Here is a 26286-nt window from a genome sequence, read left to right on the forward strand (position 1 = left end):
CTTTTTCCTGTTAGATTCTGTTAGGTATCAAAAATTTAAATTCACATCACAAAATGTGATTGTCATTAAAATATTTATTCATAATTCCTGGTATTGGTATTGCAATAGAATTTAGATTTCCCCTTGATACTCTCTTGGTTTTGGGTTTGTACAAGCAAAAGGTAAAATATTATGCTAACAGCATTTCTTTTAAATACATACTTTTCTCTTTGAGAAAACATAGAATGCAAAAAAAACCCCACAATTACATCATTTTTGCTATTTTCAATATACTATGTAAATGAATTTCTAGAAACAGGCATGCCATTATAATAAACAGAAAAATTGCCCATGTCCAGGTATACTATATCTATAGCTGTTTTTTTGTTTGTTTGTTTTTTAGTCAGAAATGTATACTACTTTTATGCATACTGTCAGATAGCCTAGGGCTCAGGGGATAAAAACACTATTGGACAGCTGTCTTCAATTACCAATATCAACTCATTATAAATAAGTAAATGGTTGTGCACGCATAGAATGTAGCTGATCAATATAGCTCTTCATCAATACTTTTATCTGCAACTACACAGCTTACATTTTGCAGAAAGTTAGTTCTAAATTCAGTTTTACTTGTGGTTGCGTTTTTTTTCAAAGAAAATGGCACAGAGAAATCATGCATTTCTGCTCAGATGATCATTCTTTATGTATTCAGTCTTCAAGAATAATATTAAGGATTAATGTATTTTCTGCTACACATTTGTTGCTTCTTTCAGATAACCTTGCGTCTCAATAATAAACCTACATTCAAATTAGCTTCATGAAAAGCATCTGTCATTATACTCAAACTTCATCAGTGTTTTGATACTTCTTGGAGTTTTAAGAACTTCTGCAATTTAGTCTGATTTTCAAGAGTCCACGTATTTTGAATGATACTTGAAAGTAGAGGCATTTTTTTATTTGTAGGTTTTGAATTCTGTTTGTTCCAATGCAAAATTATGTACTAGGGCAACACAATGTAGTTGTTATGTACATTTGGGAAAATAAGTATTTTCCTGTCTAAAATCTGGTAAAATAACATTAACAATACAAAAGTTCTTGTCCAAAAGATCTTAAAGAATATGTGGCTATAATGTGGGGGGAAGAACTGAGATAGAAATGTTTTTCTGTATTTTTTTTACAAACAAAATACAAACGTGTTCACCAGAAAGCAAATAGAAAAAGAAACGCATGAGATAAACCCACATCTTAAGTTCAGGCACAGAAGAAAAATGGCACAGGCCTTTTTGCATCCATTGGTTAACTCTTTGAAAAGTGGATCAGAAGACTGTAGGCATCCATTCTGCTGTCTTATACAGATGAATTCTCAAAATGCTTTGTGCCAGTTTAATTAATTAGCTATCTAACAAATCTTTCTATAGACACATACACAAAACATTTTAAAATGCTTTTTAGAAAATGCATGACTGATATTTAAAGATTAAGTAATTATTTATCATTTTTATAAGCACTTCTAGAATATCAGTAAAATTTAACATTTAAAATCATTATTTTAAAAATGTTTTCATCAGAGGATCTTTATTTTCAAAGATGACAGCTGGACCAGACTAATTCCTTATATAACAGATACAGTGGCAACTAATCCTATAACTTTGTACGTATTAAATACTGTGTATAATTGGATCATGAGGTTGTGGTTAACTCATTTGGAAAAATTAGTAGAAGTTAAGAACAGGAGCACATATCTTTCTTCCATGTTGTCATATGTTATGTATAGGTTTTCTGGTTTTATCTTTTGATATTTGTCCTCACTGAATACTGCTTTCACCTAGAGTAAGAAATGAGGCATAGTTATTTTAATTGGTTTCCAGTTCATTAAAGCCGGTGAATGCTGAGTCCCATTTTAATACATACCAAAACCAGACAAAATGATAATATTTTGACCAAGAGAGACCAGGAAAGAGAAGAGAAATAGTGCATAGAAGAATAAGCCAGAATAGATACAACAAATTGTTACTAGATATTCTCATGCATAATTATCCAGTTAATGTTTAAGTACTAAAAAAAATCATTATGACAAATAAATATGTTTAGAAAAAAAGAAAACCTCTCTTTTTATTACCAAGCAATGATTGCTACTTTAATATACAACTTTCGTTTTCTGTTAAAGGTGAAGAAAACTCGTGAATGGTAAACAGCAATATTGAATAATCAATTAAATTGAAGTACTTGGACTATTTACTGTTAGCCTATTTTCTCAAACGTGCTTCTTGCCAACCAAGAAAATTTTCTTGAATACTTAAATAACATGTAGTACATTTAAATAATTCTAGAGTTCTGCATACCTTCTATCCCGGTAGCATCAGAGCTTCTCAAATGAACTGTAAAGCAAGCAATTTATAGGTTATGGATTTTGGTTAGAGTAAGCAATTTAGTGGCCATTTTAATTTTTTTCTGGCAATAAATTCAAGAGTCTTTAGATCAGGGGTGTCAAACTCATTTTCACTGGGGGCCACATCAGCGTCATGGTTGCCTTTAAAGGGCCAAGTGTAATTTTAGGACTGTATAAATGTAGGAGTAGTTACCCTGCTTTAGATAGCTCAAATTCTTCGTAGCATCCTCTAATACTCTTCCTTAGAACATCAGATGGAAAAGTCATCTACCCTAAACAACTTCATGCATGATTTTTAAGGTGAGGACAACTGGTCCAGATAGATATTGTTGAATAGCAATCCAAAACAGCACATAACTTATCAGGAAAGAAGTTAAGCTTTTAGGCTGGTGTTTTGTGAACAATTTGAATCTTCTCCCACTCATGAATCCACCATAAAATAAATTAATTAGAAAATGTGAGATTGTCAAAATGATATATATAAAAATATATATAAAATATATATATATTTATAAAAATACATGTGTATGTATAAAGCGTGTTAATTACTTACATAAACCTGTCTGGATACTAATGAATAAAGCATGGTTGAGTACCAAGCCACTGCTAAGATATATTTTTTTCTTGGTACACATACAAAGCAGGATGCCCTACTGCTAAAAAAAGTGTTCCAAGCATATGAACTATAATTATAAGCTGCAGCCATCACATATTGATGGATGAAACTGTTAAGGGAAAAAAATCTTCAGGATACCTCCATCTTTCCCACCAACATGCACTCTGTTCTATCAAGACACAACTTCAGCCACTTGGCATCTGTCTAGATGCTGATCTTAGAAAAAGAACAATGTGTACAGTGCAGTTGTCAACTGACATGAGACAAGGTGAAGTGGATGTTAAATCTGTACTTTATCTTATGGCATCTTATTAGATTCCCAGTGGCTTGCTGCAGACATCAAAAATGGTAGGAAAAAAATGGAATTGCTTCTAAGTAGCCTAGAAAAAGATTTTGGGTTCTACTGTACAATAAGAGAATGTTGAAAGAAATTAATTTGTGAATTTCATGCTGACTGATATTACTTCATGTAATAGAGTAGACTATTTTAATTACATCCTGGGATGATGTAGACTATTAAATAAAAACGTTAGCATCTTCCTAGCAATGAAAGCTAAAAACATGTACAAATAAATTTAAGATCTTGATCGTGGAGACTCTTGCCTATTAGGTTGTCTACCGCAGCTCTATGTCTAAATCACTGAGGATTATAAACATCTCCGAGTCTTTGGTTATAAGACACTCTCAGTTGTTGGGTATGGATTTACTCACAAATGTTTTAATTTCTGAATGTGAGTTTAAGAATTTAATGGAATATTCTTGAAGAAACTATAATTTTACTAACTAACATTAATAGTGAAAAAAAGCTCGTTTGGGAAACTTAAACAGATACTATCATCATAGGACTGTCTGGGGAAATCTTCATCAAAATCCATTGAATGTTAGATGTGAATCTAACTTTTGATTTCAGTTCTGCAACTCATGATACTATCTACTGAGAAGCTAATAAAATTGAGATAATTAAGTTTTAGCAACAAATACTCTTTATTTAGGAAACTAGCATATTTAAGACCAAAGTCTGGCTCATGTTAACCTAATGGTAATCTGATTTACATGATCACATTTTGTTCACTGTAAATCAGGTTATGAACGTTTTTAACCAAATACTTATCATGGAACACATGGTCAGATAGCACTTGCAATAGATTTGCAAGAAAATAAATTTCTTCATCACAGAATGATCCAAAAATATAGAATCATAGAATTGGTTGAAAGAGACTTATAATAGAAGGAGCCTGATTCTGATCTCAAAATAGTTTTGAAATACCACGTACACTTGGAAAGCAATAAAACTATTTTTCTTAAATACTGTGATTTACAGATGATGTTACAGTTTTTTAAAATGAGTTCTGGTAAATGACATATATACAGGGAGATGGGATTTTTCCCAGTTGCATCATTTTATTTGTCTTTTATATGTTTTTTTTACTTTTACATCTTTTAAAAGTTCTAGTATTACTAGTGTTTATCTGGCTCAAATATCTGGTTTATGTTATTTTGTTAATTGCTTTCAACTGAACACAAATATTATCCTGTGCCAGTATATTAATGCTGGCAGATAACCTTGCAAGAGAAGAAACCAGAAATATGGAAAGGTCCAAGACTGGTAATTTCTAGAGCCTTCATAAAAACATAGTTTAATAAGGCAACAATACAACATATACAACAGGTAGACCATCCCCATTCCTGCTTCCTTTTTATTCCATACTTACATTGCCTTCACCATTGTAGATAAAATAGCTTATTATTTAGGCAGTCAATTTAGTAATAAGGTCAGGCTCCAAGAAAGCAGACAGAATAGTTTGCAATGTGTTGAAAAATGCTGATCAAACATCATAGATTTGTTGTAGACCATAGACCAAATGGGCTGAATATTGAGAGAACTTATGAAATGTGGTAGTTTCATCTGTGTATGTAAATATATATTTCAAATACATTAGTTTATTGTAAAATTAAAAATTTTACAATAAAATTATACAATAGAAACAGTATTTCTAGAGGGGACACTATGAAGATCAAAATAGCCTTTTTATGGCTTTAGCAGAACCTGGAAACAAATCTCAAAACATGTGGTGGGTGTCCTGTGTTTTGGAGGAGGAAAGTTTAGAGAAAGAATTTGAATTATAAGTGAGATACAATATTTGAATAGCTGGAATAAAAGGTTTGTTGATTGCTGAAGGCCTGTAGGAAGTCTTGGTTCTACTGTAAGTTTGACTAATGGTAATTTTCAAGGCTGGAAAACTAAGCAGTAACTAGAAAGGTAGAAAGTGTTCTCTAGCATCTGGAAAGTCTAGAGCAGTTAAGGACATTCGAAATTGTTTTTTGATGATCAGACCTGGGAAAAAAAAAAAGAAAATATTAAATCTCAGACCATTACCAGGTTGTTTCTCTGATGGTTTAATGTAGTAATTGACAGAGGTCTGTTTTTTATTTATCTTAGTAACCAAGCCTGAGTAATCTCACAAGAAAAGAGAGAGAGAAAAGGCTTTTAAGCATGCTTAATTACCTAAGGTGTATATGTAATCACTTATCTAAGAAAAGCTATAGATGACCTTTATCAGATTTTAGCTTGTTACAGATAATTCAGTTACAAGCTACCATGGAAGAATATTTCTGACCTAGAAATCTATGAAAGAAGATTTAAGTTGAGGCTGTGATACACCACAGTAGAAAATGAGGAACCAAATTTATGCATTTCAATCACATTTCTTCACTGAAAGTATCAAACCTGGGAATGCAGAAGTGGCAATGGAAATGGAAATGAAGGTAATCCCACTGAGCCTGAAATTATTCAAGGATTGCAAGTTTGTCAGTTTTACAGCACACCTTCCAGAAGTGTTTACAATGCCAATATATTTGTATACAGAGAAACTTGTAATTTCAAAAGCTGCTCAGTCACCTTTTGCCTTCACTGAAGTGGAGCAATCAGTTGCTAATACAGACACATTGCACAGTGTAATGTGAAATTACAAATCAGATGGACACATCCCTGTGTGTCCAAGCAGGAGGATTGTTAACATGTCAAACAGCCGTTAGGGAGAGGATGCTATATGTTGCAGGAAGTGAATGTGAGGAAAGCTGTATTGAAATCTATTAACTTTTTTTTTTTTCAGAAAATCATGGAATGGAATAAAAATAAAACACTTAACATCTTTGCGGCATAGTAGCGGTGTCCCAAAATGATACTGTGATCAAATAAGAGATTCTCTATAAAAAAGGAAAGCTTAAGGCATGACAATTGGACGATTGACAGCCAAGAGCCACGTGAAATGACCAAAATTACTCAGGCAAAGTTCTGTTCATTCTTCAAGAAAAGAAAAGGAATCAATTATCTGTTGTTTGTTTTTTTTTTTAAAGTTGAGCTATTTAGGAAATACACTGAAACTACAAAGAAATATTTTTTTTTCTCACTTCAGAAAGGCACAAACTCTGGACCAGGAAATAGAATACATAACCTATTAGAAATGCTCTGTCTGAAGAAGCTATTCTAAAATATCCCATCCATTCATAGGTTAGTATTAGAAATAAAAGCACTTTATGATCTCCTCAGGTGTAAAACATAAAATCAAGCTTTTTTTGGGAAAAAATAGTGCAATGCGTTTTCTTGTGGAGTATAGTTGCATTTCTTATACCGTAGCTGGACTAAGGCTCTGACTGATCACCATAAAAGTATCTTGTTCTCTTGGAGAGTAGTTGAGAAATTTATATGAAGCAAAATAAATTTAGAAATTTGGAACAGTCAGTATTTAAATGTGAATTTAATTACAATCTGTGAAACTAACTGGACAATGAAAACAGGAAGACAAAGTAGAAAACAAAGCACATAATAGCTGTCGAAACATATATTGTTTTAAAATTAACAGTGTTTATAAAAATAATACCTTGCTATGTGACTATAGGCCAGTTGAAGGTGTAAGATCCTCTTCAGTGCCTAGTGTCATCATATACTGTAACATAATAAAATCCTACAGTTTTATCTTTTATGACGTAAGCATTAATCTTAAAAAAAAAAAGTTACACTTACTGTTCTATTTTAAGGTCACAAATGAGCTTGGGCTTCTAGGTTTTAAAAAAGGAAAAATAAGAGTACTGCCCCCTGTTAGCACAGTCTTTGGCAAGTTTTCTGATGCTTATTTAAAAGTTCCCAAATATATTCCCTTCAGCAGCATAGACAATACTGTTAATAATGCAGCCAAATCTTCTTATATTAGTCTTTGGTTTCTCTGTTATATTTGTGCACTTTCAAGAGATGATGTGGGAGCAGCGTTGTATTGCGATAATTTAAGCAGAAGTAGTGTCTTTGGTATATGCTGTATATGGATCCAGAAGAGATGTAGGCAGATGAATGCATGCCTTTTAATTACTTCAGGTAAATGTTTCCACAAAGTGCACCTATTTTTAATTTTCATTTTCCTATAAGAATGTTGAACCATGAATGATTCAGGATTCCTGAACTATACAAACTAGAACAGAAAAGAATACGTCCTTTATTTTATTTACCAATGTTATTTGTGTTGTTTTCATAGCAACTGGCTAAATGATATATCTTAATACTCTTATATTTAATTTTCTTTCTCACATTCTCTAACAAATCAAAATGCTATCTATAGTCTATGTCATTTATGAAATAAAAACATTTAGCTCATTTTTGAGAACATTTTCATAGTTAAAAAAGCAAACAAGAAAGACTTTTATCTTCAGATAAGATTGGATCATACAGGTGTTTTTTTTCCATGCATAGCGGTAACATCACAGTTTCACAGTGTGTATTGACAGAGCTTTTAATTTTAAAATAGTACATATGTCCTATATATATCGTAACTTTATGTATATATGGTCTATATTTATGTGGTAACATAAGAGGCACAAACAGGATATAGTAAGTAGCCTGCAAACCCAAAAATAGCATTGAAGAATACCTTAAGAAGCCATTTCCATTACTATCAATGGTTCTAGTTTAATACTCATAACCAGATGCAGAACCCACTAAGGTCAATGAAAAATGCCCTTTGACTTCAGTGGTCCTTATATGAGATGATTTGTGTCTTGAAATGTATTTTTGTAAAATAATACCTTGAGTTTATTTGTTTATCGTTGTTTTCAGTTGTCTTAATTTGCCCTAGTAATTACAGTAAGTTGTAAGTATTTCGAGGTTCATTTAACGCCAAAGACCCAGCACTGATGTAGGAGTGATCTAGATCCTGTACTACTTCTTCATAACAAGAAGTAAACATTATGTTGGAATTAATTGGGTTTCTGGAAAGACAATAAGACTGCAAAATTCATTCATGAATTAGCATGGATGAAAACATAGGTGTAGCTCTGCATTGTAACTGTGTTGTTGCTAATGATGAAAACAAGACAAAAATCCTGATAATTTTTGAGGCTGCCTGGCAGGCAATTAGAAAGGTACCTTCCTTACTATGAACAAAACACAAGTGAAAATTAATGTATTGCAACAGTATCATGTCATTCTGTAATATATGAAAGATTGCTTAGAGTGTACATAAACTTTAAATTCTTTTAAAATATGTTATTCCTGGTGTATATTTCAAAAGAAAAAAAAATGGAAAGATATAGGTAAACTCACCATGCTTCCAGCTGTTGATGTATAAGCTTAAGTAGCCATCTAAATGTAGGTGATCCTGCTGCAGTATGTATAGTTTCTATATACATAGATCTATAAGCAGGAGAAAAACTGAGCTGTTATTTTTAACATCACATAAATTAAATTAATGGTAGCATTGATAAATTTACAGTACACAGTAGATAATGTTATATTTCAAAGTAGTAATTTATTCTAAAAAATCTGTGATTAACGGCAAAACTTTTATGAAAAAGAAAGGAAGCATGATTTTTTCATTGCTTAGTGATTACTCAGGTCTTCATAGTAGCTTATATACGAAGACTTTTAGAATAAGAGAGGTTTTATATAGATAGATAAAAATATATTTATAGGAACACTATGCAGTGTGAGCTTCATTGAAAACTCAGTGCTGTATTTCTTTCACATGTATGACTATTATAAAATGCCATCATATTAACTAAGTTTTGCTAATTTTCTGAACTTTGTGAGGAGCTTCAGATATTATCACTCGTAATTAAAAAGTTGATGGGAACTAGCAGTACAGCTTCACAAAATAGCAAATGCTTCACGTGCTCAGCGGGTTTCACTGTGAAAAACACTGTTTCATGGGAACAATTATTATCTGAGACTAACTTTCACTGCAGCCTCCTCTCTGAGTTAGTTTCTACCCAAATTCAGTCAGTTGACAGATACAGGAAAGGCAAGAGCCTCAAGCCTATTACTGATGCATCTTATTTCTCTTGACACATCTGCTTCTCTCGCTGTTCACCAGTATAATCATAGACCAGAGCTCTTTTCAATGGTCATTGTGCCCATTTTTTAAGTTACTCAAAAACCTCTCAGCATTTCTTTCATGATGCTAAAGATTCTGTGGAAATTATTGCCTTCTACATTTTTTTAATGTTGTTGAACAAAACCCCAAAACAATAAAGAGACCGATGTAAAGAAAGCAATCTTAAAGTTTGCCTTTAAAATTCTAGAAGTGGCTTGCACCATCAAAATTATTAATTAATTAGATAAGGGGGGAAAATTTTAGGAATTAACACAGGGCAAGAAAACAGAAAATGCTACACTTTACACTTTATTTTCATTATGTGACAGTTTTGTGTCTGTCCACATCCTATAAAATTAAGTTTAACAATCTATAATATCATTCAAATAGGTAACTCAAATTAACTTACATTTCATGTTAACATAAATCAGTTAGAAATTTAGTAAGAAAATATTTGCAACTACAGGTTGCTGTTTTTTTAAATTATTATTTTATCATAGTTAAACAATCTTACCTTTTTTTGTCTTGGTTTCTTTGTTTGTAAAGTGGGCCAGATATGTGAATGGATTGCTGCTGATTATTGCTTCTGAAAGATATTTAAATGCTCAACCCATAATCCTAAACAAGAACTGGTTTTGTACATGGAAAATGTTAAAGACCTTGCTGTTATGGAAAAGACAATAAAGCAACTACTCTCGTTAAAAATTGCGAAGATTCTCAGCAAAATGTTTGCTGCAAACATTTGTAACTCCAGTTTTGGCCTGATGGGAAAAGGAAATTGTCCTTTGTACTTTGTGTAAAGGGTTGCTATTTTTGTTTTGTAGAAGCTGTTTCTCAAGCTAGAGTCCAGGAACCTTATTTATTTCCCTCCCATTTTTGTTCAGAAACCACAAGTATGTTGAAAAGAACAGGCTAAAAGCTTTTGCCAAGACTTCTCAGATGTTTGCAAAACAAAATTAACCTTTGACATTTTACTTAGACTAAAAAATGAAAAACTTTTAATCTTAGTTGTTTAGAGTGCAGATGGTTGAAAAATTGTATTAATAACAAAACAAGTATCTCGCTGTTCATACTGCTTTGACTGTGGATTTCACAAATAAAAGCCAGGGAATTCAAACAGAGTAAGAAACAAAATGTGACTTGAAATATTTGATAATCCATGGCTGAGTACACAGAGTAGTTTTAGAAGAACATGAAATTTAATATACCAGCTCAAGCCATAAACCCCATTGTCTATCTAATTGAAGAGCCTATTGTGTCTAAGTTTAACATTGAAGAAAAAATACTCCAATAAAGTGAGTAGGTTACTGTTAAACAATGTAGATGGTGGTGAAAAAATTCCCCTATCCTCCCCTCAGCTCATCCCTGGAACACAATACCAGATTTTTTTTTTCCTTATATCTGCTTGTAAAAATACTAATAAATTTTTAATAAAGCTGAAATTACTCTAGCTATTCTACTTCCTCCAATGATTACAGTTTCTCTGCATGAACATCAGTGGAAACACTGTTAGAATGGAACGTATCAAACTTTTTTTCACTTATATGGGTATGAAAGATAAATGAGCAATTCGGTCACATCTCAAATTTTAATCAAAACACTGTATTTTAGAAGACGTATAGAAATCTGTAGACTAAGTGAAATTCATACTGTAAAACCTGTGTATTATTTAGTTATTTTAGTGGTTCTGAATCAACCAAAAATTATGGTATAATTACTTTATACAAAAATAATCATTCTTACCACATGCATTAAAGCAAGTATTGTCTGAAGACAGCTCAGCATGTTTTAAATAGCTAAACAATTTGTTTGTTTGTTTGTTTCTCAGATGGTTAAATTGCCTGTGTTACTGACTTTACTAGAGATGTTTCTTGGTACCAATACATGTTGTAAAAACATGGTGTGAACTTTTTGGAATTCTGAATCATGACTCATAGTCTTGTTGGCAGTTGACCACAGCCAGCAGCTGCACACTCGTACAGCCGCTCGCCCACTTTGCCCCAGCAGGACAAGGGAGAGAATGGGAAAGGCAAGTTTTTATAAAAACACATGGGCCAGGATAAACATAGTTTAATAAGTGAAGAGGGGAAAACACAAGTGACGCAAAGGCAATCACCCTGCAAGCAGACTGATGCCCAGCAAGTCTCCAAGCAACGGCTACATTTGGAGACAAAACATCCCAGTTTATTGCTGAGCATAGCATTATATGTTATGAAGTACCCTTTTGGCCAGTTCAGGTCAGCTCTCCTGACCGTGTTCCTTCCCAACTTCTTGCCCACTCCCAAGGTACTTGCTGGATGGCAGAATTAGGACCAGAGAAAGCCTTGGTGCTTTTCAAACACTGTTCAACTATAGCCAAAGCATTGGTTTAATCACTGTTTTAGTCACAAATTCAAACCACAGCACCATGCGAGCTGTTACAAAGAAAGTTAACTCCATCCCAGCCAGACTCAGCACGCAACTACAGACTTTCTTTGGTAGGTCAGGTACATGTGTACTTTTGCAGGTGTTCAATTCACTGCATAGCCTAAAATATATACTTTATCTGCCACAAATTTAAGTCTCTCAATGCATGTTAAAATGTTTCTGAAATAAATAGCAAAATATACCATCTCTTTATTGCCACTTCTTTCTTAGCTTCCTTATAATGGGCAAGACTATCCTGCATAGATATTTTAAGCATTCAGTATGAAAGTGCTATATTCTTTATATTTCGGCTTATTCAGGACCTTGTTGTCAATGAAGTGCATGAATGGGCATGGTGTGAAGAACTGCAGCTTTGTGCTTAACTGAATACTGGCCAGAAGCAATCTTACCTCTATTAAAGGTTTCCTTTAAGAAAGTGTGTAAGGGTGTTATGATGTTTTAGAGGGCTGCAAGAGGGGTAACATAGTGCCAAATTTTAAAATTGCAATAAATGAAGATCCAACTCTTGCTTGCTGGCTTAACTTTAGTCCCTGGAACACTTTGGAGCAAATATTCAAGCAAATAATTTGTTAAAAGTTGTAGCAGTAGACATGTATTTGTCAGCAACAAATTACATTAAACCAATTCTTCAACAATTGTTAAGAGATTGTCATGAAGCAGCAGATGTCATGTATTCTTAAACAAATCTTTAAGCACTGTCTAACGTGACATTCTCTTAAGCAAGCTAGGAAATCTTTTTTTAAGTTTATAAATTACTAGTAAATTGCATGCAAAGTTGGCTGGATGACTGTGCAAGTTGTCAGTAATTCTCTGTAAAAGTGAAAGGACCAGTTGACCACAGGCATCACTCCTGGGATCAGTTCTTCGCTGCTTTCCATCCTAGATGGTAGAACATGGATGAAGTTTATTAAATCTGCGATAATGTAGAGCTGAGAAAGAGAAACAGTATACTCAAGAACAAACTTTGAATTCAAAATCAGCTTGACAAATTACAGAAAAGGACCAAAATATATGCTAAAACTCTGGAAACATGTAGAAGGTGCTAGGCGTAGGAAGGAATTATGGACAGCAAAAATATGCTGTCAAAAACCCTGGTGAAATACTGTTTCTTTGGAAAAGAATCTGTGAGTCTGCATGTATCACATTCTGAACAGGGGTCACCAAAGACATAAAGTTGTAAAAAAAATCAAAGAATCTCTTGTAAGTGGAAATAAAGCTTGTAAGACATGGTGAAGTAATTGCCCAGTTCTCCTCAGTACCATACTTGCAGCTGAAATTCTGCATCCAATTTTGAGCTTTGATTTTCACCAAAAAGTAAACCTATGAAATAAAGAATGAAAGACTTGGGGTTGTGTACCATACAGGAGAAATGACTAAGAGAGGACCTGATGGCAAAGATCAAGTTTGTAAAGGGCTGGTATAAAAAGGAAAGAAATAATCTGTTCTTTTGTCCATGGTAGATAGGATAAGAAATAACGAGGTTAAATTGCAGCAATTAAGTTTAAACATTAGGAAGAACTTTCTAATGATAAGAGTAGTGAACCAAGGAAACAGATGTAAGGGGAGTGGGGGATGGAAAGACATTATGTAAATATTATGAGGATTGACACAGACATAGTTTACCCTACAGTAAGGCAGAAAAACATGCTGGATGGTTCTGGTTTTTATCATGATTAATTACATCGGTACATCCCTGGAACAGAGTAAAATATCCTGCTAACAGCTGGTGGCTACAGATTTACATCTTCTAATAGAGTGAATGCGAGAGACAGAATGTGCTAGTAGCTGTAATAATTCAGTATCTGATTCTTTGACTTTTAATATAAAATATTTTTGCCTTCAGGTTATAAATAATGATATATTTGTTTTCTTTTACTTACTCCCAGTAGTCAGATTGTGGGAAAATTCTTCTTGTTTCTACTTTGGCAAACTGCAGGGGGTGAGAGCTTCAGCAGGAGTTTGTTACTAGAAGGAAGGAAAGGACAAGTCAAAGGATGGTGGCAGTAGAAAAAGTGGAGCTGTGGTGCTGCTTTTCTGTAGTGATTAGAAAATAGGAAAAGAATCCAACAACACAAACCATATTTCGGTTTCCTTGGTTTGGACCTTACACTGAAATGAGTAGCCCAAGAAATGAGAGTATGAAGTCTGAAACAACATAAGCCTTTGGTGGAACTTTGTTGCTTCTCCTGTCTCTACTTTTGAGATCCTATACTGAGATGAAGAAGAAGATGAGGTAGTTTGAGTGAATTATTTGTATTTACCTCTTTCCTGAAGTGGGTTGATCTTTTGGCACATAATGTTATTGCAATGAATAATATGTGGTGCTTTTGTTGTTCTGGTTGCTTTTTGAAGACCCTGTAGTTTGGACCCAACTGAACTGAATATTTCTCTTCCTTATTTCTCTCCTGAGAAAATTTTTCTGCATATGTAACAACATTTCTTCTCTATTACGCTTGATAAGAAGAGATTTTTTAACTTTCCTCTTGGTGGAAAAAAAAGTAAGTCTTCTTTATTTTCTTCTGTTTGCCATTTTGTCCTTCATATTAAATCTACAGTTCTTTCTACAGGAGTTATAAAGCCAAAGGGGAAAAGGGAAAGTCTACAATAAATTAAATCGGCACTTGGGAGGCATTTCTTAAAAATAAGTACATATATCTGGGGTGCAGAAAATTCTGACATTTTTCTTGCCCTCTTATTGATAGTAGCAGAGTTGCTTTTTGTTATAATAAAAATTGCAAAAATAGTGGTCTAAATAGTACTGTTGCTAAAATGGTAGTCAGAACTGAGGAACACACAGGATTCTTAGAATAAGCAAGCGTTAAAGGCAATAAACTACTTACATGGGCACTTACCTTAGTTTCCGAGCTGAATAAAATAAGGAGTTCACAAATTCTCATCACATTCAGCACTGTATATTTTTTCCTACTTAACGAAATAGAGTTTTAGAATTAGATCTACCATCTAAAAGATCTCAACAATTTTAACAGACATTATGATCTAAGGAATCAGCATTATACACAATTTAAACAATTCTTATGTTGCAATAAAATGCTATATGGCTCACATAATTCCTAGCTAATCCTTCATAAAAGTTTAGGTCTGGACATCACCTACTTGTAGACAAAATATTGTATCCCTAAGCCTAGCCAAATCTTCTGTCTTGGATTTTACTCTTCATTTCTCCTGAATAAAATTAAAATTCCACTATTATGTTTTCTTCATCTCAGTTATGAGTGGAAGAAGTCCTAGATGCATGCATCCACTTGAATTGAATGACCCTCACATCAGTCTTGAGCACCACTTCTGCTTGCATGGAAACATGTACTACCAAATTTTTTGTCTGCTTCATGGAGACATTTGTAGGTATAAACCACTGATGTCCTTCCATGAAAGACACTTGAGAATCACAAAGAGGTTTTATTGCTTAACAAAGTGTGCATACTTAATCATTGAACTAAAAAGATTTCTACCTGCAAATGTATGAACTCAGTGCTCAGAGCCTGAGTATACAGAATCAGCTAAAAAGGGAGAGTCATTTTGAGCGATCAAAAATTTAAAAAAAAAAAAGTGAGTGTACGCAAAATGAGCAAAAATCAAGCCTAGGGGGAATCCACGTAAGGGTTTATTTGCCGCAAAAGATAGTAGTAAGTTCACCTGTAAAAGTATAGATTTAAAACACGATTAAATGCTTTAACACTGCATTATTTATGGACTATAATTATTCCACATTGGAGTCATGGTATATCTGTAGCTACCTGTAGAGATCAAGACCCATTTTTTCTCTTGATATTTATTTACTGATAGACTTGTGAACTGTCATTTCCATCTTTTTCATAACATCACAGCTATGTGATTATTTTTTGTGAGGAGTGGTGCTCATGTCTGAATGGTTGAAAATGCTTTCTCAGAATCTGATTTTTCAAGGTACTGTGTAACTCCTGCATGTTTTTTTGAGGGTTGTATGGGGATTTTTCATATATATGAAGTATGACTATGAGTGTGCTAAGAGTTCCAGAGTCCACTGAAGTATATTTTACATCACTGTAAAGAAATGTAGCAGCCTTCAAAATCTCTTCAATCCTCTATGTAGCACAGTCAATGTAATTGCATATTAGATGGAAGTTCATATTCATATTATCTCTTCTAGAGAGGGTCCTGATCAACAAGGTAATGTGTCCTGTTTTACCATATAGTTCATCCGTTTTGGTTTTTCAGTTTCTTTACGAATATTTTTCCTCCCCTTCACATTGCTATTAAATTAGCTGTGTAATGATTTATTCACACACTAGTGACAGGATTTGTTAATACTGCCCTGGAAATCAAATTTGGGCATATGGGTTTGCAAATTTCTTAGTTAAAAGATGTGCACTTGCGTAAGTTACTCGTCTTTTATCAGTCTTGATTCACATGAACAACATCACTCTTAAGTCAGTGGGAGACACTGGTAAAGGCTGAGGTCAATAATACACACTTGTTACTATGCTTTCCATGACAGAGCAGGCTGCCAGAAAATATATTGCCTTGGAATAATTTTGTTTTGTCAGTAAGACTCTCTATAAGTTCATAATGTGTTTTCCAAACCAGCCAAGTGCTTTCTGAACAATCGCGTATCAGGTGCTATTTCACACTGATGAATAGGTGCCATTTTTTATCCCTGGGTATCAAGCTCAACTAGTCTAACCCTGACTGGTAAACTGACCTCCAGCTTTCTCTTACAGCTATCAATAATTCTCCATGCATTGTACTAGAAGCCCAAAGACTTCAAATTGTACAGATAATGGCAATCATGTTCATAGTTTGCACTGAATGTAGAGTCTTCTTTGAAGAGGAAAAAAAGGCAGCTGTCCATTTTTTCCTACCTGGGGCTGAAATTACGACTGATTTTTTAAGAGGAGGTCTTAAACCGCGCCCCGCCCCACCAGCCCAAAAATGCACTTGGTATAGTTTCTTTCAGTTGACCATGAGGTACATACAGAAGCATATCTGAAACAACAGTACTGTTTTCTTGAAATGGCCATAGTAAACATATTTGTTAAAGAAAAATCAATACAGAAAGAAAAATGAATCCCTGCTCCTGAGGAAAAAAAAGAAGTGTCCCAGGTGCTTTATAATTGTTCAGAAAATATTTGTGCAAGGAATGACTCCTGGAAAACCTCCCAAGGTCAGGGAGACCCATGGCATTGTGCTGAGTAACTTACACTAATTCTTATGCACTCAGTTTTCCCAAAAGAAATTGCTATTCCTTTTCTTCTTCTTTTCCCCGCCTTTTTTTTTTTCATGTTTTTTCTTTTTTTCCCTTTGCTATTTTTTTCTTCTTCCTCTTTTTCTTCTTCTTTTCTTTTTCTTTTTCTTTTTCTTCTTTTTCTTCTTCTTTTTCTTCTTTTTCTTCTTTTTCTTTTTCTTTTTCTTTTTCTTTTTCTTTTTCTTTTTCTTTTTCTTTTTCTTTTTCTTTTTCTTTTTCTTTTTCTTTTTCTTTTTCTTTTTCTTTTTCTTTTTCTTTCTTTTCCTTTTTCTTTTCCTTTTTCTTTTTCTCTTTTTCTTTTTTCTCTTTCATTTGCATCTAGTCCTTATATTTGCTAAGAAAACTACCAATTTCCAGGAGGGAATATCCAATTTACATAAGAGAGTGGGATCACTTTTGTATGTAAATGATACCAAAATGTGTTTCACTGTGGCACAAAGGTGACTAAGCTCTCTGTGCAAAATTTGCCCTTTGTGGCACAATCCTGTAATCCAGCTGCAAAATTCCTGTTGATCTGAAATTTCCAGTGGGACTTTTATCTCCTTTCAGAGCAGCATAGCTGCCATTAGTGTTATAATGCAGCTTTGATTTGATGCAATTCTGAGAAGAATTCCAATTTAAAGTGTGTTTCCGAGGGTTTCACCCTGAGATTTGAACTTGTGTTATTCAGACTTACACCAGTCTACATTTTGGTAGCTCTCTTGTCTCATTGGAGATTTACATAACCGTATCTTCCATCAGAATCTGCACTTTCCCATTGCATACTCACTCAAATCAATTTAGATTAAAATTTTATTTGACCTATTTTGATAACATAATTTATCATAAATAAATATATTTATTCACAAATCTTATCTAAATATGTGTGTATGTAGGCATTCACAAAAAAAAAATGGAGATTATTTCCCTGTAATAGTATCAACATTTTCTGTGTTGATTTTATTTCACCTTATAAAATACTGGTTTAGAAAAGCAGCCTTGACCTAATGTATAAAATGCAGCTTGGTGAAGCAGCAGCTGTACACTAGAGATGGCACTAAGCTCATTTTAACTACAACATAAACTCAGATCTTGAAAGTATTGTGGTAACTTCTATTACACTAAAAGCTATTGATTAGAAATGCTTCCCTGGCAGAAAGAGGGGACTCATGAACTCATTGCATTCCGGTGATTCACCATGAGATCTCAATGGGAGTTGCAGGTGCCAAGTAGCAGCACAGCAGATAATAAAAATCAAGGAGCAATCCAGGTCTTATTAAAGCTGTCTAAATTAATGAAAAGTTTTATATCCATCTGAATGTGTTCTAAAGAAGATCCTATCACAGAATCACAGAATCGACTGGGTTGGAAAAGACCTCAGAGATCATCGAGTCCAACCCTTGGTCCAACTCTAGTCCGTTTATTAGATCATGGCACTAAGTGCCATGTCCAATCTCAGTTTAAAAACCTCCAGGGATGGTGAGTCCACCACCTCCCTGGGCAGGCCATTCCAATGCCTGACCACTCTCTCTGTAAAGAATTTCTTTCTAATATCCAGCCTAAATTTCCCCTGGCAGAGTTTAAGCCCATGCCCCCTTGTCCTATTGCTAACTGCCTGGGAGAAGAGACCAATCCCCACCTGGCTATTGTCTGTCATAAGAACTATTCCTGCCCAGTTTTTCTGTTCCACTTATATTTTACTAGAAACTTACTTGGTTTGATGTATTTAAATTTTACACCTCTTCAGACTACTTGTTACCAAACACAGAAAAAGCATGTAATATAGAACATAACGTGAAGGATACATCCTTTTTATGTAATTTGATTGTGGTATTTGTTAGGATACATGTTTTACATGTCTTTTAAACACATGCAGATATCATTGATACAGGATGTAAGAGAGTAATAACAGCAAAGTTGTTTAAAGGTTATGCCAATGCCCTAACCAGAAGTTGGTGTATTTTAAAAATTTAGCCCACTATAGAAAATGGTGATAGCTTACTAATAATGCAGACTGGATAAAAAATGATAGTTGTCAATATTGAATATTAAGAGGTACATTCAAAGAGATGAAAGTAAAACATTTGTGACCTTGATATTCTAAACTACTTTGGAGACAAATGGCTTTTTGTGGAGAGTTGTTTTGTTTTAATGGAAGTAAAATGAGGTGACTGATCTACATGCATTACAAGCATGTTTTGGGAAATGTGCTTTGATTTTTTTTTTTTCTTTTCTAAGCAGCAAATGATTTATGAGCATTAGATGTTCTTTGTAAGAGATACTTTTGGAATCAGCATACATTTCTTAAAGCCAGAAGGCATTTGCTATAAGCTGTAAAAAACAGAATGAAAAAATGGCTCAAGCACTTTTTAACTTGCTATGTAAAGAGGCTTTGCAAATGAAAATAATATATGTTACCTTGATAGTGGTTTTGTACAGTTCTTATAATTTTGTTAGGAAACAAACTGTAATTACAGAACAGCCATTATTTGAAATATTTTCTTTAAACAAAGAACGTTCAACAAATTCAAAATCCTATTCATTGATATTGCTTTTTCAAGTTCATAAGCATCTTCATGTGCATTAGTCTGTGTTTTGTTGAACTGTAAAGAGACTTTTCCTGAAGTTCAGTGTTATCTATTTCTGTCCCGTGGCACAATATGATGTTTTGGAGGAGTTTTCTGTTAGTAAATTTTTTTTTGCCTATGCATGAAAACTGCTTCTGTTTTGGTTTATATATATATTAATAGTTGGACCATAGCACATCATTTATTGTTCACTATGTTGGCTGTATTCATTACATTTATACACACTTTGCATTGCATAAGGTATTATTATTAAATGAATGAATGTGCATATGCTTATGTGGTCTATGTGTTCAATATATACTGATAACAATGCCACCTCATTCAGTTTCTCTCTACATAAATGGTTAATTGCCCAGGTTATATCTTTATCCTGAAAATGTGATTTAAAAAAATATGCAAAGAATGTTTGTGGTTGGTTTGGGAGTTTTGTTAACATGATTAAGTGCATAGATTATATGATGCACAAGCCTTGTTTTCATGATTATAATTTTGTGAATTGCCTAATGGCATAAATACTCTGCTGGGAAGAAGTTTTAATTATGGTTTAGGTGTAGGAGTTTTTCACTTTGGGAACCTCAGAATTATTCCTCCTCTTCATGAATAAAAAAACTAGGAAGCAGGTGAATTGTATGCTCATTTTAATAATGGGCCAACAGTCAAACAAGATTTCTGTTATTCACTGGGATTTACCTTACAGAGAAGAATTTCCCCTGCAGGACAGATTGCTTAGTCCACTTATTATTAACATTTTGTTTTAATGATGTAAGAAAACCAATTTATATCATGCTTAAGATGTAACCTCAAAAGAATGCTAAGAAGTACATTCAGAACACCTTTTAATGGATATATATTTTCATATTACTCAACCAATAGTATTTATGTCTCTTCAGATATTTTCTTCTATAGCTCTACATTTAGATGTTCTCATTAGTTTCCTTCAAAACTACTGTTTGACTGAGTCCCTACTGTTCCCTTTATATGTACAACAGGGTAATACACAACAGACAATTTTTTGTGAGGAATTACTATAATTGATTCTGATAAAGTTTTAGCTCGGAAAGACTTCTTCACTAAATAATCCCATGTTGATCTATCTTGATGCCAACATCTTTGTCATTCTAATCAATTTGCCAGCTGTAGAAGAGCTGACAATATAAAACATGCTTTACCACATTTTCATTGGCAACATGCTAGTGTGCTGGTGTATTATGTTAATGAATTACATCACAGCATAACTATAAAAAATAATCTCCACATGGCCTATTCTGAATGTAATAGAAAAAAAACATAAAATGAGTAAAGGTTAGCATCCGAATATATGTCCAAGTAATTTATTCCAGAAAGGAGCTAAGGTAATAAAAAGACTCCATGAACTGTCAAAGGTGATAAAAAGTGGGTGCCTGCTATAGTCCGCCTGACCAAAAATAACAAGTGGATGAGGCCTTGTACGGACAGATAGGAGGAACTTCACATTACAGGCCCCGGTCCTTCAGCCACCCTGATGTCTGCTGAAAAGGCAACATAGCAGGATATAAGCAACCCAGGAGGCTTCTGGAGTGCATTGATGATAACTTCCTCCTCTAAATGACAGCAGAACCAATGAGGAAATGTACTCTATTGGACCTCATACCCCAACAAGGAGGGGCTCATTTGGGATGTGAAGATCAAGGCAGCGTTGTCTGCAGTAACCATGGTGGATTTCAGGATCCTGAGCGCACGGAAGAGGGTGAGAAGCAAGCTCACAACACTTCCCTTCAGGAGAGCTGGCTTTGGCCTCTTCAAGGATCTGTTCAGAAGAGTCCCATGGCATAAGAACCTGGAGAGAAGAGGGTCCAAGAAAGCCAGTTAATATTTATGGATCACCTTCATTTTCATATGCCTTCAAATGCCAGGAGGCCTGTATGGATGAACAAAGAGCTGCTACTCAAACCCAAACACAAAAAGGCAGCAAACAAAGTGTGGAACCAAGGACAGATAGCCTGAGAGGAATACAGAAACATTGTCTGAGCATCCAGGAATGAAGTTAGGAAAGCCAAAGCCCAAATTGAATTTAATCACTCCAGGAATACCAAAGACAACAAGAAGAGCTACTATTAAGTACATTACTGATGAAAGAAAGACCAGTTAAAATGTAGACCCATTGTCAACAAGATGGGGGATCTGGTGGAACAGGATATAGAAAAGGATGAAGTACTGAATGCTTTCTTTGCCTCAGCCTTTACTAGCAAGAGCAACCTTCAGGAATCCCAGAAACAAAGGGGAAAAGCTGGAGAAAGGAAGATGTATTATTGCTGGAAGATTATGAGGTCAGGGAATACTAAAGTGAACTGGGCATACATAAGGCCATGGCGTCTGATAGGATGCACCCACAAATACTGAGGGAGCTGTCAGATGTCACTGTGAGTCCACTCTCGATAGTCTTCAATCAATCGTGACAACTGGGAGAAGTATCCAAAGACTGGAAGAATGCAGGTAACACTCCCTATCTTCAAGAAGGGCAAGAAGGATGACCAGGGAACTACAGACTGACCAGACTCACTGCAAACCCTGGGCACACAGTGGAGCAGCTAATCCTGGAAACCATTTCCAGGCACATTAAGGATGAGTAAATCATCAGGAATCAGCATGACTTCACCAAGAGTAAGTCATGCTTGACCAACTTCATAAACTTCTATGATGAGCTGACTGATATGGTAGATGAGAGCAGAGCACTGAACATTATCTGCCTGCACTTCAGTAAGGTCTTTGATGCTGTCTCCCATAAGATCCTCATAGAGCAGATGCTCTTGTATGAGCAGTGAGGTGGCTTGAAAACTGCCTGAATGACCAGACCCAGAGGGTGATGATCACTGGCATAAAGTCTACTTGGAGGCCAGTGATTGGCTGTGTACCCTGGGGATCAAAACTGGGTGTGAACCTGTGTGACATCTTCATTAATGATCTGCATGATGGGGCAGAGTGTACCCTCAATAATGAGGAGAACCCTCAAACTAGAAGGAGTAGCTGATGCACCAGAAGGTCATGCTGGAGAAATGGCTTGACAGTAACCTTATGAAGTTCAAGAAGAAGTGCAAAGTCCTGCACATGGGGAGTAAAAATCCCATGTACACATATATGCGGGAGGACACCCAGATGGAAAGCAACTTTGCAGAAAAGGACCTAAGAGTCCTGCAGGACAGCAAGCTGACCATGGGCCAACAATAAGCCCAGCAGCTTGACCATGAGCCAACCATATGACCTTGGGTCAAAGGAGTCTAATGGTATCCTGGGCTGCACTAGGCAAAGCATTGCCAGCTAGTTGAGGGAGATGATCCTTCCCCTCTGCTCAGCAGTGGTGAGGCTGCATCTGGAGTACTGTGTCCATTTCTGGGATCCTCAGTGCAAAAGAAACATGGACATACTGGAGACGCTCCAACCAAGGAGCATGAAGATGATGAAGGGACTCTTCTATGAGAGTCCCAACTGAGCGAATTGGAACTGTTTAGCCTGGAAAAGAGAAGGCTCAGTGTGGGTCATGTTAATGTCTGTGAATACCTGAAGGGAGGGGGCTTACAGGATGGAGTCAGGCTCTTTTCAGTGGTGCCCAGTGACAGGACCAGAGTCAATGGGCACAAACAAAGGCAGCAGGTGCTGTCGGAACATCAGGAAATGTTTTTTTACTGTAAGGATGACTGAGCCCCTGCACAGGTTTCCCAGGCAGGTTGTGGAGTCTCCAGTGTTAGAGATCTTCAAAAGCTGTCTTTACATGGTCCTGAGCAATCAACTCTAGGCAGGGAGATTTGACCAGATGACCTCCAGAGGTCTTTTCTACCACAGTCTTTCTGTGGTTCTGTGATTCTGTGGTATTGATCAAACTGTTAGGAAGAGAAGAAGTAGCTCTAACTTAATTTGGGTTCATTTTATAGATGTCCCTAAAATGTTGCTGTCTTGAAACATCAGCTATTACTAGAATTTTTAATTGTGCAGTTCTGAGATAGGGACAGTCATAGATGAAATATCACTGTACCTAGCCATAAACTACATACGATCAGGGTTTTGCAAAAGTATGTCAGGTACAATATCTCCTTCTCAGGAGCCACCTTTTTCACCAATTCTAAACTAATGCCTGCAAGTTTTATACATGCCTTAGCAGCCTTATAAAAGTTACATCCTATATTCTTATACCAAGAAAATAAGTATTTAACCAATTAATATCAAAGTGATTAATGAAAATCAATAATTGTTCTAAAGCATCTGTTTCCTGATTGCACTGTGTGCAGGTACTCTGTACACATGGGAGCTCAATACAGGCATTCACTGGCTACAAAAAAAAAAAAAAAATTGTTGCTCAGTTCCTGTAAAATCTATGGAAGAAAAAAAAATATGTCAATTGTTACTTTAGCTAAGGATGACCAGATTTTAAGTGAAGAAATGTTGATTTTTTTAATTGTAAAATTTCTTGTAATTAGTTTCATTGTCATTATCTATAACTACTAATTAATCAGAATACCATTCAGCATTAACATTGAAATGATTGTAGACTAGTAAAGGAGAAAATGAAGTTAATTTCTCTAAAAAAATATGAAAATATCTATTTTGTTCACTCGCAGTCACAGATAGCTGCAATTAAATTGTAATTTGATGTCAAATTAAACACTCGGTTAGAGTGTGCTGACTCGCAGGCTATAGCTCTGCTCACTTCAGAGGAATTTCCCATTTAAAGGAGCAGAAAGTTTGTTCTTCACCATTTAAAGGGTTCCAAAGGCAGGTTCAGGTCAGTTTACATTCACAAAATTAATCTCGGTAGCAGCCAAGAAAATTTTATGGTGATCAGCTAAAGAACTAAACAACAAAGTGGTTTAGAATATTTTTACTCTAATTGTGTACAGTATGTCTTCTACATTTTTAGGTGTTAACTCTTCACACCAAATTGTCTTCAGCCACCTGTGTTAAAGTCATAGTATCACTGATAGTGCACAAACGTTCCTCACTTTTATATAAAGACAGCATGTGAATATGAAAATATGGGTAGCTTTGCATACAGTCCTGTTAATTTTGGTGTTTTGCTAATCTGGGAAGGCACAAATATCCAGCTACAGTGTCAGTGCCTGGGTGAATTCCTCAGATGGGGAGAATGTGCAGCCATATGTCATATCCCTTTAGTAAGTATTACAAAGGAGAAATATTATATTTACACAGTAGAGACTGTGAAACTGTAGATAGCTGCCAGTTCACCGTACCAGAAGAAGAGTTGTAGGAAGCACTGTCTAAAAATAACATCCTTCTCATGGACAGAAAACGTGACCTCGCCTCCTTTGAGTCTCCTACTCATGTTATCCACGGGATCATCACCTCTGTAAAGCTGCCATCCAGGTGGAAAATTACTTCTGCCGTTCACCCACTGCACAGCATTTTTACTCACTGTCAGCTCAGCTAATCCTATTGTATTAATAGGTCTAACAGACCAGTTTTGCTGAAAGAATGATTGGACAGGGATTTGATTTCTTCTGATAGTAACTGGGGCTTGATTGTGCAGCCTCTTTTATAGACGTAATTGACCACACAAAGCACAGAGCAACAAGGAATCAGACTTACTGTGCAAATTTCTACTCTCATGTACACCAAAACAAACAAGAATAAGTCTCAAAAATCTTTATTCCTCATTTCACAACCGTTTCTTAAAGAAGTTGTTGAATTGTTATTTTATGATTTTTAAAATTAATTTAAACCCAAATATTCTTAAAATAGAAATACCCATGTCACCCTGCATCCCTTGTATAGAATGTAGTCTGTTCTCGTCATTACTCTCTGCCAACGAGAACAGTTAATTCTGTATGAAAGGTTTTGATAGGCATATCTGGAAAATATATTTTCATGCCATGTACCCAAGAGGGCTAAATTGGAGAAAATCCAAAGGAATAATAATAGCCCTGGGAAGAAGAGTTATGGTAAGATGTGCAGGCCATGTAAAGTGGACCATATGTAGTCAGTCCTTAATTCTAGTTAGTCACCTCTAGTGATTACACAGATGTCTAAAAGCACAAATCAAAGTAAAGTGTGCAAATCACAGAGATTTTCAATGGAAATGGAATGTTTCTAATCCATAGAAATAGTCCCAGTGGCTAAACTGAAAAAGAGCATCAGTTCTTAAAGAATATCTGGTTACTGATATTCAGATTTACATTGTGTTTCATTTTTTGCTTATACATGGAAATTAAAACACTGGGGAGGGAGTGTGGTTCTTTGACTTGCCTTCACTTATGCAAATGACTCATTTCTCCTTTCATTATCTCTATTATTTATATTACTGAATTCAATTATTGAAAACCCTTTGATTCCACCGTTGATTCCTGGTTGTGGTTACTGCAGCCACGGCACAAATGCAAGAACACATATCCCAGTGACTGATGTAAATATCTTTAAAGCATTGACATACTGCAAGCAGGTCTGGAGTTTAGTAGAATACATGTGAGACTAGCCAGACCCATTTTGGAGAAAAATAATTAAACTTAATGAGGTGGCAAAATAAGGACAAAGTCAAATTTCTTGGGATTGTAATATAATTAAAAAGCAGTCATTTTTATATCTACATCATGATCTCTCCCCCGAGTCAGTCCAAGTTTATTTAGAAGTATGGTAAAAATTACTAAAATAAGAGGACAAGTAACTTTCCAAAAATGTCAGCTCTAGGAAGCAGTTGAGAAAAAGAAGATATAAGTATCATGGCT

General features: G+C 35.0%; 1 protein-coding gene and 1 long non-coding RNA gene across 15 annotated transcripts in view; one reads left to right on the top strand and one right to left on the bottom strand.

The window, feature by feature from the left end:
* NRXN1 (neurexin 1) overlaps window positions 1-26286 on the top strand; it is a 728501-nt gene that overhangs the window by 43811 nt on the left and 658404 nt on the right. The window lies entirely within an intron of this gene.
* On the bottom strand, window positions 1107-10086 carry LOC309437239. The gene is made up of 5 exons (XR_014183516.1): window positions 9858-10086; window positions 8575-8664; window positions 6866-6931; window positions 2322-2357; window positions 1107-1804 (listed from the first exon to the last, which is right to left on the bottom strand). It is a non-coding gene; the product is annotated as an uncharacterized lncRNA (long non-coding RNA).

Source organism: Streptopelia decaocto (genome assembly GCF_964273445.1).
Source record: "Streptopelia decaocto genome assembly, chromosome: 3".
NCBI classification, from domain to species: Eukaryota; Metazoa; Chordata; class Aves; order Columbiformes; family Columbidae; genus Streptopelia; species Streptopelia decaocto.